Source organism: Salvia miltiorrhiza, unplaced genomic scaffold (genome assembly GCF_028751815.1).
Source record: "Salvia miltiorrhiza cultivar Shanhuang (shh) unplaced genomic scaffold, IMPLAD_Smil_shh original_scaffold_259, whole genome shotgun sequence".
NCBI lineage: Eukaryota > Viridiplantae > Streptophyta > Magnoliopsida > Lamiales > Lamiaceae > Salvia > Salvia miltiorrhiza.
In genome coordinates, this window is record NW_026651511.1 from 533,345 (window position 1) to 553,019 (window position 19,675).

Genomic DNA, 19,675 nt, shown 5'->3' on the forward strand with positions numbered 1-19,675 from the left:
CACCACCAAAAATGAGTACTCGGTTTGAATAATATCATCGTGGACCTTTTTTATTGCGTACGATTAACAAACAATGCACAATAGATAGCAATTCTATTATATAAATTATATGAGCTGCTTATTACATTTTACATTTCACCGCAAGTATTTCCACAGCATACCATATGCAAGTTAGAGAAAAAAAAAATCATTGGATCATAAATTATCCACGACGCATTAGCATCCGTGTTTTTTTTAAAAAAAAATTACAAGAGTTTTTTATTAAATGCGATTTTTATAAAAGAAAAAGAAAAATTTAAAGAATCCTTGAAAGCACAGAGATGTAGACTAAGGACCGAATCTCAAAGAAAAAATTCAAAGAAAAAACTTTAGAAGAAAAAAAAAATACTCGTCTAAAGAGAGAGGCACAAACGTGAAAGCAAACAGAGGAAACAAAGAATTGCCAGAAAGGAGTGGAGAAACTTCGAGAGCTCCGACCTAACCATCGCCCCTAAGAGACCCCGAACACCCAACTGGCAAACAGAAACCACAAACCATAACCAAAGAGAAAGAAAAAATCAAGCAAAAATAAATTGCTCCCAAAGGTAAACACCAAGCAAGAGTACACGTCTATGACCAATCCAACACTTTGCAGGAGCGACACACACCGCCAACCCAACTTGAGCTAAAGACTCAGACCAGGTGCGATGCCACCAATGGGATATGACCTCCCAGACCACAACCGCTAGCACACCAAACGGCTGACAAAAGGTCGAGGAGACACTCCAAACATCAATAAAAGCCAACTCGCTGGAAAAGAGACCGTCGCAAGTTTGAAAATGGCGAAGGTGGAACAACAAGCCCCAGCTAACATTATCAATGCCGTTCTGGACCAGAACGAGCCCAACCAAACGTCAGGGTGGAGCCGAGGGTTTGGAAGGTGGTGGTCGGGGGAGTTGGGAAGGGGTAGGTTTAGGGGGTGTTTGGGGATGGGGGTAGGTTTGGGGGGTGTTTGGGGATAGAGGTAGGTTTTTTCTATTTTTTTATAAATTAATTTATTAATATTTTATTATCTTTTATTAAAATAAGATTATTAAAAAAAATTAAAAAATAACATGTTATAGCTAATTGACATGTCATAGGTGTTTGTCATGTCATCTCGCTGGATTTTTTAATTTTGGGAACATTAAGAACAAATTCTTGATTCATATATTCCTACGCCAAATTTTAAATTCGTGAGAATATCGTGAAATTTCGAAAACCTTTTAAATTTTACGGCAATTAACCTAAGATTGTATGGTTTGTTTTCACTTCAAAGGTGGCTCGGGTTTTGCCTTTGAAGCAGAGCTACTGGCAGTTATCTCGGCGATTCAAATTGCTCACAATCGTGGATGGCACAGACTTTGGATTGAAGCCGATTCCACCTACGTGATACTCATTCTTAATTCTCGTTCTTTGAATGTGCCTTGGCGTTTTAAGGCGGCTTGGAATAGGATTTTAAAGATGTTAGATGCTTTCTCGCTGCAGGTATCTCACATCTTTAGAGAAGGAAACAAGGCGGCCGATATAATGGCTAACCAACAACGTTCGGAAGGGTGGTGGCCGCACGAGATTGAGGAGATTAGGGCTGCGGTTCGTCTTGACATGGCTTCGCATAGCCATTTGCGTCAGAAACGGTAGTTGGGGCTGATGGGTGGCTGTTTGGTTCTAACCGCCCGTTTAGTTTTTTTTTTTTTTTTTTTTTTTTTTCCCGTGGGGTGAGAGCCGGGATAGTTTGGGGACGATGGTTAGGCCGGAGTTCCGGAAACTTTCCCTTCCGCTCTTCCCTACTTTCGTTTTGTGTTTAGACGAGTACTCTTTTTCCTTTTCACGGTTTCCCCCACTGGGTTTTCAGTGAAAAGGTTTTAATGAGGTTCGGCCCTTAGTCTGCTCCTTCTGTGCTTTCAAGGGTTTTTTTTTTTGGTTTTTTCTTTTCTTTTTTTATAAAATCGTCATTTAATAATGAGAAGAGAATTGGAGATTTACTGACTTTTATGGTAATTTAGTGACGCGCCAAAGATGTTTTGCGCGAGATTTATTTGGGAGCATTTACTTTGCATGATTGAATATTTTTATTCCCAAAAATATGATTTCTTCAATCTGATCCTTTGAATGGGATATAAATCCAACAAAATTAACTCAAATAATATAAATGATTAAAGACATCAAACATTCCAAAGTTTCAATTCATCAAAGTAAACGTTACTTAGGTTTAGTTAACATTAACATTATTTTTTCTTGTTTTATATATATTTATTTCGATTCTAATATTTTAAACTGACATTATTAATTTTATAAATTAGTATATACAAACTATAACTCGATTTGATCTTTTTTTTTTCCTTTTAACTTCAAATATATGAATAAGAAGAACAAATCGAAAATGAGTTGCATATCACTTCTCTCTATATATAATCTAATCCAAATTAATATAAATGAATCAAAAGTTGGGCATTTCTTCATTCTAATTTATTTATTTAATTAATATACATTTAACTCATCCGCTAATGAGGTCTAACTCAAGTGGAAAGTTGAGACACCCAAAGACTCTTATTTATGAGAAGTTTTGGGTTCAAGCCTACCTGCGTGTGGTGTAATTTTTCCATCTTTGTGTGGGTAATGGTTCCGCCTGCGTACAATATAATTTTCCCATCTTTCATTTGTCAGAAGTCATGGGTTCAATACCGCACTTTGTGTGGGTAATGATCTCGCCTGCGTATAATATAGTTTTCCCATCTTTCATTAATTTGTGAGAAGTTTTGAGTTCAATTCCGCCTCCGTACGGTGTAGTTTTTCCACTTTTGTATGGATAGTGGTTTCGTCTGTGTGCGATATAGTTTTATGGTGTAAAGAGATTTCGTCTGCATGTAGGTAGCTTATTTGATTATAATAATAAATATCTCTTATAATTCTTTAAAAAACTCCCCCCCCCCCCTCCAAAAAAAAAAAAACATTTACATTTTACTATATAACATCACGAACGTTTTACATGTTGGTCAATAGTGCTATTAGATAAAATCCAAATCCCGGATTTCACATCTTTATTAATACTACAATGTTGCCCGTGATTTTAATGTATTTCATTTTTTGCACTTTGCATAGCGACAAAGAGAATGCTTGTACGTGTATGATATTGGATTAGATTTTGTGGAATACCAATGTTGACATAGTAGAAGTGTAGAACTACTAAAATCGTTTGAAGAAATCGAAACGTGCCGAAAATAGCGACTTGCAAATTTGCAACCGTCCCAAACCGAGGGATACCATTACCACCACACATTTTATCAAAGAATAATAACTAATTTCTCAAAAAAAAAGAATAATAACTAATTCTTTATATATGTATACAAAAAAAGTATTCTAATAATTCGATTTAGAATCAATTGAAGTCGAATTCTCAAAACATAATAGCATTCAAACTTAAATAAGGTTAACGATGAAATGGAACATAAATTGCAGACAAATTCCTAGGGCTAGGGTTGAATCAAAAAGCCATGAAAACAAATCGATCGTCAAACCTGTAATGAAACTATCATGAAAATATGAGGATTGTGTCGTTTAATTTTTTTATATTAAAAAGAGTAAAGGTGCGGATCCACCCCTAAACTGGAAAGGCAGGGAGAGAGAGCTGCCTGAAAAATTGAAGGATTCCGGCGAAATCCTTAACTTATGTCGCCGGAGAAGATGACCACTAAATTAAAAAATATAAAAAATTAAGATAACAGCGTCAAACAGCCGTTATCTTCGTGGGTTTAAATGCCCCTTTTTTCGAACTATGGAAGAGATTTTTGCAATTGGATCGAGTTTGAAGGGGTCAAATCTTTTGGGGTGTCCAGTTTAGGGGTGGATTCGCACCTTTGCCCCATTAAAAATTCAAGAGTACCGATTAAATTTTGATTTCTGTGTTAAAAAATGTCAGTTGACCGACTATATTGATACCCATTAGTTATAATTATTATAATTATTACTCCTTTAAAAAATATATAAATATTTTAAGTGATATGATTGATAGACAAAAGATAATTCAAATTAATTTACACGAATTAATTAATTTTGAACCCCTTTAACCCTCTTATCCTCCGAGTCAAAATACTCAATTCTATATTTTATCAATCTTTCTTCTCACTTTTTAAATGCTCAAAGTTCGGTGTGCTTTTTTTTGGGCCACAACTCTTATCGTTATTTACATGTATTAAAAATACCATTTATAATATATCATTTATTTTTATACAAATTAACGTTTAAATTGTATAAAAAATATCATTTACATATATATTAAACTTTAAAATTGTAATATATCATTTATTTTTATATATATTATCATTAGGGCTGGGAATCGGGTCGGGATTGGGTACCCTATCCGAAAAAATCGGGTACCCGATCCCGATTAAGGCGGAAAACCGGTACCCGGTCCCGATTAAGGCGGAAAACCGGTACCCGGTCCCGAACCCGAAAAAAAATCAAGTACCCTAATACCCGAGTCAGGTATTCGGGTACCCTAAATTACCCGGTCAAAATTGCATGTTTCGGGTCAAACTGTGAAAATCGGGTATTAGGGTACCCGAATTACCCGATTTAGCAAAATCGGGTATCCTAATACCCGAAAATACCCTATTTTTTTAAAAAAAAATCGAAAATGTAACCCATATTTTCATGCTTTGCCCTTTATAATCTTGTACGTTTTCAATTCCCTGTATTAACAAATAATATATAACATCAAATAAAAAATCAACAACCACAAATCTCAACTCCCAAATCTAAAATTTTAAATGGAACGAACGTCTAGTACCCCAGTCTAATACACAAAGTCTAGTACACAAAGTCACAAACAATGAAACAAATGTCAAAGACAAAGTCTAGTACACAACTAGATCACAATTCATAATCACAAAATGATGTCCATGGCTACTACTCCGTTGCACGAGTTCCACTTTGCTCCGTCTGACTCTGTGCCGTCCTCGAATCACCATGAGTATATCTATTGAGCACTGTAAGAAATTGAAATTTAGGTAAAAAATAAACCAAACAAAGTAATGTAATAAGTAATAACATGTGAAATAATTAGAATAAAATATAATTACCTGATTCAAACTCCTTCTGTTGCTCTTCTTCTGGAACGCCTTCTTCATCTTATTTTATCAAAGTTGCTAGATCTTAAACAATCTTCAGCACAAATCAAGGCCTCAACCATTTCTGGCGCCAAAGAGCTTCTATACGGTGATAGAGCACGTCCTCTCATACTAAATGCACTGTCACAGCCCACTATCCCAATGACGGGTTAACCGGGGTTATGACTTGGGGTGAACAATAAGAAACGGAAATTAAAGGGGATTTACTAAGTAACCAACATTAATAACAAACTAGTGGTATATATATAACCACTTGGGTAATTCACAAATGAGTCTGCCATAACGACTAGACCCCAACTGAAAGTTAATTAAAATGAAGTAGTAATAAGTTCAAGTAGAAATGATAAATAAGTCAGAGTGTTTGCAGCGAAAAAAAACGTGTGAGTTATGCATATGGAGATGCATACTCAAGGTTTCATTACATAAACATCAAAAGGGAAATCCGCTCAACACCGATCCACTCCATCGCCTGCTCAACCTGCACATTTAGAAATACATGCAGGGCTGAGTATAAAAATACTCAGTGACATAAGCCGAAAATACAACATGCGTACATATATAAATTGAACTGCCAATAGTAACACACAGGGGTTTTCTTGAATGACCTGCGCTTACTAAAACATTTCATTCATTTTCATAAAGGTGGATGCGCATCCCATTTTCAGTCTATATGATCCATATCTGTCCTTTCTGTCACGCGCCGGGAAGGAGGCCTCCTTACCACGGACGCCAAGACCGGTCGCAAGCGACTCGCGGTCTCCATGAGTGTACACGTTAACCCTAGCTAGCGACCTTTGTCTAGCATAGGATCCCAATTGGATTTCCTTTAAAGTTGGCGAACCAACACAGATAGGATACATATAAAAACATAAACATTTTTGGCAGTCAATCATTTCATAAACTTTTCATTTCATAAACATTTTCATTTTCATTTCATAAGAGTCATTTATCATTTGGGCATAATAATAAACTGAAATTAACAGTTAAAATCATCTCATGCATATATTCGTATAAGAGGCCTACGACACGCAAGGGATCTCTATATACGTATAGTAAAAGTAATGCCCACCTCAATTGTTCTTAAAGCTGGCGTGGAGTCGTTTCTTCTTCGGCTTCACTTTCTGTCGCCCGGACCTTCATTGATGAAGAGTCGATAAGTTCGTGAAGAAATTGTCATAAGACAAAGTCTAATTCTACGTGCCTAGGGTATCTTTTAATGTTTTAGGGTTCTAGCATCCATAATTCGTTACATTAAAGACAGTCAAAAATCAATCATACCTCGTCTAATCTCATTCAAACACATAGGCAACACAAACACATAAGGCACATAAGAATCACAATCAAACATCATCAAAACATGCTCTGTTTTTACACTGACTCAACTTCAAAATTTAATCTGTTCTGACTCCGACATCTCCTGGACTCGAGACTCATACCGAAAGAAAGATCTTCGAGTCTAGTTTCATATAAAAAAAAAAAGTAGAGTCGAAAACTCCAAGTGGTTTGAGAGATATGACGTTTTTACCACGATCTACCATGTTCGGCAGTTTTGAACAATCGAAAACTTGGATTTTTAAAAAATAGTAAACGTTGTAAAACTGGGCTCAACTTTGGTGGATATCTACCTAACACAATAAGGTTAATACCATAAAAATTTGGAAATCTAGATCACACAGGAAGCTACTGAAATGAATGACTCTTTCCTCTGTTCTCTGAAATTCTCGGTAGTAATGTGCAGTTTAGGTTTTGCATTTTAAAGAAGTATCAAACGAAGTTGGAATGGCTTGAAATTTTACCAGGGTACTCACGACTCATGTAGGGACTTGCTATAAAATTTTCAAAGCTATTAGACATCGACAAACCGTCGATCACAGTAGGTCAGTAGGCCTACGAAATTCATATTTATAAGTCCTTAAAAAAATAATTTATATAAATCAAGAAATAAGAGTTTAATCCCACAAATATTCATTAAAAGTCCATCATAATTTAAATAAAAGAACGGACCTCATTTTAAATAAATAGTCCCAAATTCGTTACGCACATATACTAAATCTTTCATGAAACATCCTTTAAAATAAACTTTGATACATAGAAAATAATTCAACAACTTGAGCTCTTAAGAGGTTGTTTTGCAACAGACATCAAATCTGCCTCGGATCTCCAAATGAGGCTCCAAAAGACATTCTGGAAACTAGACATTTCAAGGATCATTCTCCAATTTGAATCGAATGAAAAAAAATTCAAACGAGCAAGATATGCCCTCTCAAAGATGGGTATTTAACAAGCAAAAATCTGAAAATTTCAGATTTCCAGATTACAACCAAGTCAGTGGGCTTTCTTTAAAAATTCATATCTCCCTTTACAAAACTCCACTGGGAACCCCAAGGGTCAATCTGGAAACTAGGGAGAGATCATAACACTCTACAGTTGGATTTACTCCAAGAACATTCATGGTTTAGAAGATATGACTGTCTAAAGTTCAGTGCACAAAAAGAGTTCAAGTTTGGCAGATTTAGAACATAAATCGGAAAAACCACTTTAGGCTTCACCAAAAATTCTAAAACTGAACAAGTAAGTTCCCAACATGTCAGTGAATATTCAGTAGAAAGATAGGCTTGAGAATCAAAGATTTAAGTCGGCCTTTGCCACCTCAAAGTCGTAGGTTTGTAAAATCTACTGGATGGTACAAGGAATAAGAACTAGATTTCAAGAATTTATACCGGTTGTTTCCCTTACTCAAAAATGGTGAGACCGATGTCAAAAGAAAGATACGGGAGTATAGAGTGACATATTCAAGTTTCAAAGGTTTTCACCGATTGAAACTTTACTTATGGCCTCCCAAAGATTGTTTACCAAAAATGTATTCCAGATGGGCAGTGATGTTTACAAATTCATAAATAAATCATAAGAGCTCCAAACCTTCTGAAATTTTACCAAAGTATAGAAAACATATGAAAGATGATACACAATTAATTTGGGAATTTTTGGGAACCGTTTGGATGGCTGGAATCGCCTTGCAAAACACTGCCGAGCAGTGTGCTTATGGCAGATTCGCTGCCTTACCTCATGCACGGTTTTTCACCCAATAAACTCTACCAAAATAATCATCCAAAATCATAAAACATATCCTCACATAATATAGCACACAAATGTGTAAAAATCCATGGCCATAAAGCATTTTCAGTTGAGAAAAAGCAAAGAAAAACTCACCCTCGAAGCACAACCTTCACTCTATAGTTTTCCCACACTCTCCCTTGCTTTGCTACTTCTCTTGGGGCTTCAAAGGCTTCTATGGAGTGTGATAATGGTGGGAGAAAAGTTGTGAGAGTGGGAGAAATAATGTAGTGGTGGGGGAAAAGGAGTAGTGTGGTGGAAAGGTAGGAGTAGTGGTAGGGAAAAAGATTAGTGGTAGGGAAAAGAAAATATTAGTGGTGGTAGGGAAAAAGATTAGTGGTAGGGAAAAGAAAATATTAGTGGAGGATAATGGGGTGTTACATTAAGTAAATATAAAAATGTGGTGTAGTAATAACCCATGTGTAAAAAAAAAAAATATATGTAAGACTAATCATCAATTGATAAAATGCTAGAGCATAAAACTCTTGTGATCAAAATTAGAATAAATAGCACTAACATTAGTGCACTCTCTCAATTTATAAATACATCATAGGAAAATAATTTGAGAAAAATATTGATGGAAAATTTTTATAACTCATCATTCCTAAATTTCTCGGTAAAAATAAATAAATACATAATTTTTTTTTTCGATTTGAAAACTCAAAATAAATCTTTGAGCTCCATCATTCTCTTAATGGACTCAAAATATATTTTGAGTGCATCATCCGTTGAAATAAAAATAAAAATAAATTATCACGTATGTAATCATCAAATTCACATAAGTCCGTATTTTATTAATGGATGCTGAACCCTAATTACCATAAGAAATCCTTAAATCAATAATTAAAAGTCTATAATCCTTAATAAAAAGTCGGGGCATTACATGCACACTCCGAAGCAACACTAGATATGGGGACAACTAAGATATCTCTGGCCATCTCAGCAAGTACAGGATAGCGTGGAGTATTACTCGACCACCACATCAAAATATCAAACTGGTCGACGTCATTCTTACCCACTTTGTATTGCTTCTCAGTGAGGTAGATAGTGAGCTCGTTTGTATCAAGATCATCACAATCTTGATCACTCTCTTGCAAAGCCTCAAGGGTCATTGCACTACGACGTTCTGATCTCCTTTCTCTGACTGTTGTCGATGTAGAAGCACTAGCTCGTGGTCGAGATGTGGGTGTCACACGATGAGATGCCTTATAAAACTCAAATAACTCCTTCAATGCGCTCGTCACCCCACTCATCAAAACAGCTGCACGTTCCAGACCATACACTGATTTGAAGCATTTTTCCACAAGCTTCAACTTTTGCTTGGGGTCTAACACAGCAGCTATATAAAGAAGTCGATTCATGTTTGGATTTGAATCTACTCATTCCAACCAATATTTTCCAATCTTTTTCCTCATGTTGGTAGCCATCAAATACACCTCAGAATTCTCATTCAGCTCCAGCTCAGCAATAAGATCAAATATATCACACATCTCCACAAAGAAAAGGTGTGAAGTGGCATATGAAGTCCCGGATGCAAGAAGAGTGGTGTCGTAGAATTTCTTGAGGTATTCTATGATCTTCCTGATGTTCACCCAATCCACCGCTTCAGGTGGTCCAATATGCCCATTCTCACATTTTTTGTTCCTCAAGTCCTCTGTATATGAAGAAAACATACTCCCACACACCCTGATTACCTCTTCGTACGGCTCCGTTGACTCCAACATAAGATATGTTGAGTTCCACCGTGTAGGGACATCCAAACATAATTACTTCTTGGTCTCAATCTTGACTAGTTTTGCATAGTCATAAAACTTTGAAGCTCTTGCTGGGAAGGCCTTGATCCACTTCACTGCTTCTCTAACTCTGTGAACCGACATACCAATCTCAAGTAAACCATCCTTCAACACCAAATTCAGGATGTGGGCTGCGCAACGCATGTGGAAGTAACCTCCATCGAGAACTGTAGACCGTAGCCCATCGAGATAAGACTTCACATGTTTTACTGCCCCATCGTTTGCTGTTGCATTGTCTAGCGTGCAACAAAGCAATCTCTACAACCCCCAATCCTTCATTGCCGTCACAATAGCTTCACCAATATCAACTCCCTTGTGACTAACAATCTTGACAAAGGTAATGATCCTTTTATGCAAGATTCAATCCTTACTGATGAAGTGGGCAGTAACACACATAAAATTTGTGTTGTTCACTGAAGTCCAGCTATCTGTGGTCAATGAGACCCTACCCATGCCCTTCTTGGCGAAGAAAATCTTCAACCTATCTTTCCGATCCAAGAAGGCCTTCACACAGTCAGCTCTGATCGTTTGCCTTGTAGGGATCTGGAACATTGGGCAAGCAGCAGCAACAAATTTTTTGAAACCCTCTTTTTCCACATGTATGAATGGGAGCTCATCAAGGATAATCATCTCAGCTAAAGTGAGCCGAACAAACTTCTGATCAAATTTCCAAGCTGACAGCGAGCTAGTTCTATCCGTGCTAGTAGGTGTGAAATGCAATACAGTTTGACCTCCTGTAGCTTTTTTATGCTTTCTAGAGCACGAAATAGTATGGTTCTTGAGTCTATTCGTTCCATTACGGTATGAATCGACACAAATTTCCTTTCCTTTTCTTTGATACACCACTTTGAGATCTGGTTTCTATTATTTTTTCCCCGTTTTCGCCAATAGAAATATCCTCTAACCCATCATCATCCATATCATCATTCATATCAATATCGTCTTCCTCAACTCGATTACTATTGCGAGCAGATTCCATAACAATGTAGCAAACTACAAAATAAGTAAACACACCCATTTAGTCATTTAGAAACTGAATTTATAAACAAAATTGTCATAATAGCTCAAACTAATTTAGAAACAATAGTAAAGCAAAACAAACTGAAGTTATAGATATGATATCTCATAATAGCTCAAACTAAGTAAACACACTCATTTAGCATATCTTAGATTTAGCAAACTGAATTTAGTGAATTAGCAAAGCCAAGCAAAGCATATCTATAGCAAAACAAGCCAACTGTACCAATCAAACCATATTTAAAGCCAACTGTACCAATCAAACCAAGCAAAGCATATCTAAAGCAATTAATAAAGAAAGAAAATCAAACTATCAACTATCAATCGCCAATCTGTATCAACAAATAAGATATAGTGCACAAATGAAACCACCAATCTGTATCAATACAACCCCAAAATCGAAAGGAACCAACCGAACTAATCTGAACTGAACCTAAGTAAATATAGATATAGTGCACAAATCTACAAATAACACATTGAGTCATTAAAAAAAAAAAAAGAAGGATCGTACCTGGGGACGGCTGGCGACGTCTGCTGGGACCTCGAAGGCGGCGCGGCTGCTGGGACGACGGAGGCAGCTACGTGGCTGGGTCGACGACTCGCGACGGAGGTAGTTGCGTGGTTGGGAGGAGGGCGGGACTCGGACCTGGCTGGGGACGACTAGGTGAGGGTCGCGACTCACGAGAGGTCGGTGCCGCTGGGTCGTGGCGAGTGGTGGGTGGGACGACGGCGAGAGACCGGCGCCGCTGGGTGACTGGGTCGAGTCGGTCGACGAGGGAAGGGTTAGGGATTAGGGAACAAAGGAAGTTTGGGACTTGGGAGGCGGGTGGGAGTCAGTACTAGGGTTGGGAAAATTTTCAAAATGAAAATGATTAAATTAATTAAATAATTTAATATATACTTAATAAATAAATCGAATAATTCGGGTATACCTGATACCCGATTTTTAAGCACCCTAATTACCCGATCCCGAACCCGAATCCTAATTTATCGGGTATAGGGTACCCGATAGCCAATTTTTTCGGGTCGGGTAATAGGGTACCCTATACCCGAACCCAATCTTCCCAGCCCTAATTATCATTTACTTTTATAAAAAATATCATTTGCGAAGTATCATTTCTAATTAATAAAAGTCTCATTTATTGTCACTTGTCAGTAAAAGTATCATGTTGGAACTTAGTGAAATATCCTTGCCCTAGTTTTGATGATACCAAAATCGTTAAAGTTTTTTTTGTAATAGACTAGAACGTTTTGAACTCAAGTGTTGGAGTTCTTTTTCTAGTTTAGCTAGTGTTTTGAAGACTGAAGACTGAAGACCGGAGACCGGAGAACTGAAGACTGAAGAGCTCGACTGATAGTGCGAATAAAGGCTGAGTCAAGCACTGATGTTTGACTAATCGCATTTCTCGACTAAAGGATCAGTTACGACTGATTCATTAATGCAGGCCACGTGGATTCAGTGGACTGATACTAAAGTCAAGTATCAGTTAACATTCTTCCTCGGATTGAACCTCCAAAGTTAAAAGGAAGCCACGTAATCAAAGTACAGCCGCATTAAATGAAGAGATTTCAAGGATCGTCCTTTCTCTGCGAGCATTCCTTTTTGGTGATTACCTTTTCAGATGCGCCTTACCTCCTGTACTTGAGTAGCCGTTTCTCACCAAACAAGAAACCTCGAAGATTGAAGCCTCAGCAAAATTCAAATTACTCTCCAACGTATGAATTCTTGAAGACCATCTTCGCCAACGGATCTATTCAAGACCTCTCCTATAAATAGAGCTCAAGGATCACTTTAATCTTCACCGATTCAAATACACAAGCTGAAGCGCTGCCGAATTTGCAACTCAGCCAATCAAAGTCTTCCAAAGTTTGAATCGAAGAAGAGAACCACAAAGCCAAAATCAGTCCATTGCTGATTACATATATTCTCTTAGAACATTAGGCAAATATTGTATATCCAAAGCCTAGGTAACTGATTACAGAGAGCATGTTCTCTGTGATCTAGTTGGTAGTTTTCGAACCTCCTTTCAACTGAACGAAAAGAGTGTTTGAAGTTGTGTGGAGCTCAGACCAGTATTCTAACTCCAGAGAAATCTTAGTGCCCAGTGCGCGCTAAGTGTGTTTGAGAAATCCAACCCAGTATGTTGGTGCTGAAACGTGTGGTTTCAGTTCAAGGTTTGCTGTGCACCCGTAAGCATAAGCTCAGAGTGTATGTCAGTGTGATCTACTGACCGTGGATGTAGGAATTGGATTCCGAACCACGTAAAAATCCCTTTGTCGTTTATCGATTTCAGCTTTACTTGCTTTTCTGTGCACAAACGTTCTTAATTGAAACTGACTAATCGCAAAGTGAAACATAAACCTAACAACGTGTTAATCACAAAGGCTTTTTCAAATGACAGTTTTCCGCTGCGTGTGTTATTAGTCTAACTGACAAATCTTCGGATAGTCAGTAAGATTCATAACACTTCTTTGATTAATCCAAGATTGAAGATCTACGAGTGTATCAGTTAAAGTCTTGACTTTAACTGATATCTTTACTGAAGTGTTTTTCAGTATCAGTTTTCAACCTTTCGTTAACTGATAAAGGTTGTATTGTGATTGTTGTTTTTGAAACTGCCTATAGGTGTATTCCCCCCCATACACCTACTCTAGACTGGTAAAGCATGAATGAACGGATAGTCATTTTATCGGTGAATTATTGTTGAATTATGAATTATACTGGTTGATCGGAAAAGCGAGAAAGAAATGCTAATTTGTTGAGAGCACGAAAGTAAGATTGCTGTAGTATTGAAAAGTAGTGATAGCATAGATTTACATGGTGCGTGTGCATGGCTATTTATAGATTACATGTTGAGGGCAAAATAGTAAATTCGTTGCTAAAACATGCGCCTCGCGTGGTCGAGGGCATAGTAGTAAATTTTCCCCTAGGCGGGAGATTTCTCCGCTCTTTTGGTGATCTCTCTGGCGAAGGCCATCACTCTGGCGAGAACCATTTCTCTAGCGGGAGTGACTTCTCTGACGGAGGCGACTTCTCTGGTGAAGACCATTCCTCTGACGAGGCCCGTTCCTCTGACAAAGACCAATCATCTGCTCTGCACATATTACTCCTCATCAGCTACTCCCCCATTTGGTCTGACTAGTTCGCTCTGTAGCAGAGTAATCTAGTCAGAGTGCTCGTCCGTGTGGCTGACGTCATCCGCATTAAATGCCCGCCCCTTTACAGTGTACTTTTCCGTATCCCGAGGTTACTTTTTAACCCTTGCGTCTTTTCGTCTCTCCGTAGGGATCTTCGACCGTTGATTATTTCCCTGGTGCCACGCGTCGTCCATCCCGCTAGTTGGTGTTTGCCCGCGTACGTTATACTTAGGCGGTTCGAATTTTTACTCTCCACTATTCATCTTCTTCGTCGCTTCTCTCAAAACCCTTCCGACCGTTTCCCCGATTTCCGGCGATCTTCTGCTTCCAGTTCCGGCGTATACTTCGCGACCCTTCATCTCCAGTCCCTTCCGCTGACTTTAAAGAACATTCGCCTAGGTAAATCGCGCATCTTCCTTCCCTGGTACTGTTATTAGTGTAGTTTAGTTTTGAAATTGTTGGTGCTCTGATTGAGCGTGAAACCCTAGGTTTTTATTTTTCCCGGTTATGGCTTCTACCTCCGGTGCTCAACCTGCCTTCTCCCCCTCCCCTTCTCCCTCTCCTCAGGCTACTCTGCCTTCTTCTCCTCCTCCCCAGGACCCTTCGATTACTCCCCTTTCTGCCGACCCCGCCACTCCCCAGGATTCTCCGGCTGCCTCTGCATCTCCCCCCCGACCCCCAAAACCCCCAAATCTATTCCCGCATCCCGGTTAGGTGTTGCGGAGATGCAAAAGATGTTTGAGAGGTGTAAACGCCCGGAGGGTTTAACCTTCGAGCCCTATTCTAAGGCTTCCGAGCCCTTTTCCAAGCTACACATGAATAAAGTCCCCCTCTTCCGAGCCCAGGTAGAAGCTGGTTTAAGGCTTCCCCCCCCCTGCGCTCCTAGTGGATGTCTGTAACTACTTTCATATTCCTTTTTTCCAAGTGGCCCCCTCCGCTCTTCGGAGGTTGTTTGCTTTTCATATTCTTTGTACAGCCCACGGTGTCCAAGATACCACCAAATTATTCCTTCAAACTCAATCCCTCAGATGGCAAGGCCATCCTTTATATAGTTTTGCCGCCCGCAAAACCTACCCCACCACATTCCTTAACTCCCTCAACTCCCACGACAAGGGCTTCGTGTTCTTTTATTGTTATGTGAAAACCAACCAGGGCTCCTGGCGTCAATATAATGCTCAAGAGCTGCTATGGCACGAGTCTCGAACCAAATATAAGCCCACTGCTCTGGGGAAACCCAACGATTTTGACTTAGGCGTAATAGGCTTCCTTAACACCATGAATAGGGGGACCCTCTTCCCTGTAAAGAGCTAGCTGAGAGTAGTTCGGCCTTAGCTGCCACCGGCTTATTTCCCCTGTTTCCCCGCGAATCTATAGGTAAAACTAAATGTTAGAAGATATCCGTAAATTACTTATTACCTTGATTTTGTTGATAAAGCCATGTTTGTTTGCAGGGATGTCGTGGAGACAAAAGTGTAGAGCTACGCTCTTGCCTGACCGTCCCTCTGGCGAGGAGGGGCAGGGCTCTGGGCAGCCCGCGGACTCCGGGGTAGACACCTCCCGGACAGTGTCCGACGCCGCTGCAGAGACTACTCCTGTGCGGCATTTTCCCCCGGGCAAGGGGAAAGATATGGCGGTGCTGTCCCTGTTCAGCCCCGACAGCCAGGGGGCTGCTGGCTCTGTTCCTGGCGGAGTTGAAGGAGAATCTGCCATTCCCGTGGTGGATCTTGATGATGATGTTCCTATTTCCGCCTTGGTCAAGGACATCCCGACTCCCGCTTCCCGTCAAGTCCAACAAAAGAGGAAGGCCGCCGTGCAGGCCCTTGCGGAGAAAAGACGCAAGAAGGGCCCTCACAAGGCCAACAAATTCGTGGACCCCGAAGTGGAGCCAGCAAGTGAAGCGGAGGCCGCCTCTGTGGATGCTGAGGGGGGCAAGGCGCTAGCCTTACCTGCAGGAGAGTCAGAGGCCTCTGGCTCCAGACCCATCTCGTCTCTGAAGGGGCGAAACTTCGTCCATGCTTTACTTTCCCACATCCATCCCAAGGATAGGGAAACGACAAGCAAGCTGAAGCGGGCGACGCTGGCTAACCAACTTGGCCAGTTGGCTCTTCAGGTACCCTGCATTTTTTACTTTGTTTTAATGATTTTATTACTAACCTTTCGATTTCTCTGCTCTGACCTTTTTCCCTTTGGTTCTCTGTAGCTGGAGTCCCGGGTGGGAGAAGCCATCCAATGTATTGATGACTACGATGCATTGGAGAAGGACCTGGAGAAAGAGAGGGAGCGAACGGCGAGCCGTGACGAGGAGGTCGCGGGCATGGTGGAACGGTATAGTAAGGCCGAGGCAGACGTGGCTGCGCTGCAAGCCCAGCTTGCCCAAGCTGGGGTGGAGAAGGCCTCTCTAGCCTCTGAGCTGGAGAGGGCTAAAAAGGAGGGTTATGACAACATCGTCCGATTCCGGATGAGATACTTGGAGGAGCACAGGGAATCCAGGCGCAACTGGAAAGCGGCTTGCGAGGGTGCCCAGAACCGGGGCTACGTGATGGGAGCCCGGGACCAGCGCCTGAAATTTTTCCTGTCACCCCAGGGCCAACAGTTCCTGGGTATGATGCTAGAAGGTACCCTGGCAGCCTTCCAGAAGACCCCCGATTATCTAGAGGGGTTCGCCCAAATCTTCGCCCACGTGATAAAACAGACAGCGCTGAAGACGGCGGAGATGGTGGGTGCAACAACGAAACAGGCCGCTGCCCTAGATATGGAGGCCTTGATGAACAACATCAAGGATGAGGATCTTAACAGCCTGCTGGGCATCGCCGCGGATTCCCCTGAGAAGCCGGAGTGGTGGTACCCGGTCTTGGAGAAGGCCCTTCCCCAATTTACCTTTGGGGTCTGCTCTGAGCCGGCGCCCACTGCCCCTGTGTACCGGCCTTCTTTCTGTGCTTCCCTGGTGCAATTTGTAAACCAACTGAGGGGCCAGGCTGGTGCTGGTTCTCTGGAGTTCTCGCAGTTCAGCATGGAGCCCCCTCTGCCTTCTGGCTTTAAGGCCTCCGACTTCGAAGACCCTGCGTCCTCCTCTGCAGCCGTTGATCAACTTTATGCCCTGTATAAAGATGAAACAATATATACCCAAGAGGCATTAAAGTTGTTAGACGTGGAGGCTCGTCTCCCTGCGGTGAGGGATTCAGGCACTTTGCCGGTGTTCGAAGAAGGGGGTCCCTCTGGTGAGGCTTCTGAAGCTGCTGCTCCTGCTGGTCCGTTGGCTCCACTCTTCTCAGCCCCTGCTCCTCCCGATTTTGCTGCTCCTGCTCCTCCCTCTTAACCGCCTTTGTTTTTTCCTCCCCTTTATCAAAAATTTCTTGTAATCTTGAATTTTGTAAACACTTTTTGTTGCTATGTGATGTACAGTTTCATCGCCTTGGAGTAATTAATAAATTTGCTTTGTAACTTCTCTTCTCTTTTAATATCTGATCTGGCTCTGCGTCCATTCATCCTTTGTTTTGTTGTTTTATTGTTATTGTTGTTCTTGGTGTGGCCTTGTACTTTGAAACTTCGAGATGCGGCCGTTGTTTCTTCTGCGTAGAGTAGGATTTTTATTTTTTATTTTTTGTTGAAGTGTTTGCGGTTCCTCTGGTCGGCTTCCCTTTGAGCGGCTTCTCTGGTTATTCTTCTTGTTTGATTCCTCGGAATGATTCTTCTGGATGGTCCCTCTAAGTGATTTCTCTGACTCCACCTTCCGGGGGTTTCTTCTGACTCGTCCTCCTGGGATTACTCTGACTCCTCCTTCTGGGGATTTCTCTGACTCCTCTTCTGGGATTTCTCTGATTCCTCCTCTGGGATTTCTCTGATTCCTCCTCTGGGATTTCTCTGACTCCTCTTCTGGGATTTCTCTGACTCCTCCTTCTGGGATTTCTCAGACTCATCTTCTGGGATTTCTCAGACTCTTCTCTTCTAGCCATTCCTTTGCCGCTTCCCTTTGAGCCATCCCATTGCTGCTTCCCTTTGAAGCTGGAACCCTCTGCGCGGAGCATGGAAGACCCGGGGGTGCAACCAACTTTCGCGGCTTATGATTCAACAGCAACCCTCTGCGCGGAGCATGGAAGACCCGGGGGGTGCAACCAACTTTCGCGGCTTACGATTCAACAGCAACCCTCTGCGCGGAGCATGGAAGACCCGGGGGGTGCAACCAACTTTCGCGGCTTACGATTCAACAGCAACCCTCTGCGCGGAGCATGGAAGACCCGGGGGGTGCAACCAACTTTCGTGGCTTACGATTCAACAGCAACCCTCTGCGCGGAGCATGGAAGACCCGGGGGGTGCAACCAACTTTCACGGCTTATGATTCATCATAGACCTTACGGGACCCAGCATATCATTTGCATGGATCAGACAAGTGATTAGGGGTTAATGTCTGAAACCGAAGGTCTTGTGGCGCGGCCTTTAAATTTCTTTATTTAATCATGTTAATTTATCAAAAACATAAATAAATGATGTATCAAATAAATAAAAAATAAATATTAAATATATTTAGAATATAAGTAAATGTAAATTATTTTTTCTTAAAAAATGAAATAATCTACATCAATTACTAAGTAAAGATCCTTAATTTTATTTTTTAATTTTCAAAAGTATCATTTTTAATTTTCCACCTATTTGATGGAAAACTTTGTTTTCTTCCCTAAAAGTATTCACATCACAATATATATTTTTAAAACATGAGCTAATCATGCATAAAATTATTTTTTTCAAGTTAGCTCATTACCTATGTCATCTTATTAGAAAAGCTTCAATTGATCAGTAGGAAAATAAATTATATTATTAGAATTTTTTAGAATACTAATAAAAGAATTGAATAATTATTTGATGCCAAAAAATAAATCCCAATAAAAATGAAATATATCATTTTGCTTTAGCTTTGTCCTTCAAACATACTTATTTAAATACATTTCTAAAAATCAATTTTTTGCTAAAAAGGTATAATTTCAAAGTTTATAAAATTTTATTGATTATAATTTTGAACATGGTATATAAACGTATATTTATAATTATTTGTAAACTATTTAAATTATCTTATAATGGCAATTGACACCACACACTATTATTATATAGTAATTAAATACCTTCATTCACAATCTTTAAAAAAAATCATTTTTGAAATTATATTTTTCATATAATCCCAACTTGACATAAATATGACCATGAGGTAAAATAGATATAACGTCAGTTGGATGGAAACAACGTCGTTTCAGGCTATTAGACAATTAAAAACCCTAAAATTATTGCAGCAAAAAGAGTTTCTACCTATTACTTTGATTTCTTGTATTACTTCTTGTCATTTTCTCTCATCAGCTTCATTCATCTCACTTTTTCTCAATTTAAATTTCGATTATCAATTTATTTAGTTAGATGCTAATTTTAAACGTAAATGACACTGTTTTAATATGCCCAAATTAATATTGTATTAGCAATCAA

The 19,675-nt window shown here is 39.9% G+C and overlaps 1 long non-coding RNA gene across 1 annotated transcript; it reads right to left on the minus strand.

Annotated features, from left to right (window-relative positions):
- Positions 1-5,335: 5,335 nt before the first annotated feature.
- Positions 5,336-9,045, minus strand: LOC131003697 (uncharacterized). The gene is made up of 3 exons (XR_009094773.1): positions 8,358-9,045; positions 6,217-6,281; positions 5,336-5,625 (listed from the first exon to the last, which is right to left on the minus strand). It is a non-coding gene; the product is annotated as an uncharacterized LOC131003697 (long non-coding RNA).
- Positions 9,046-19,675: the final 10,630 nt, after the last annotated feature.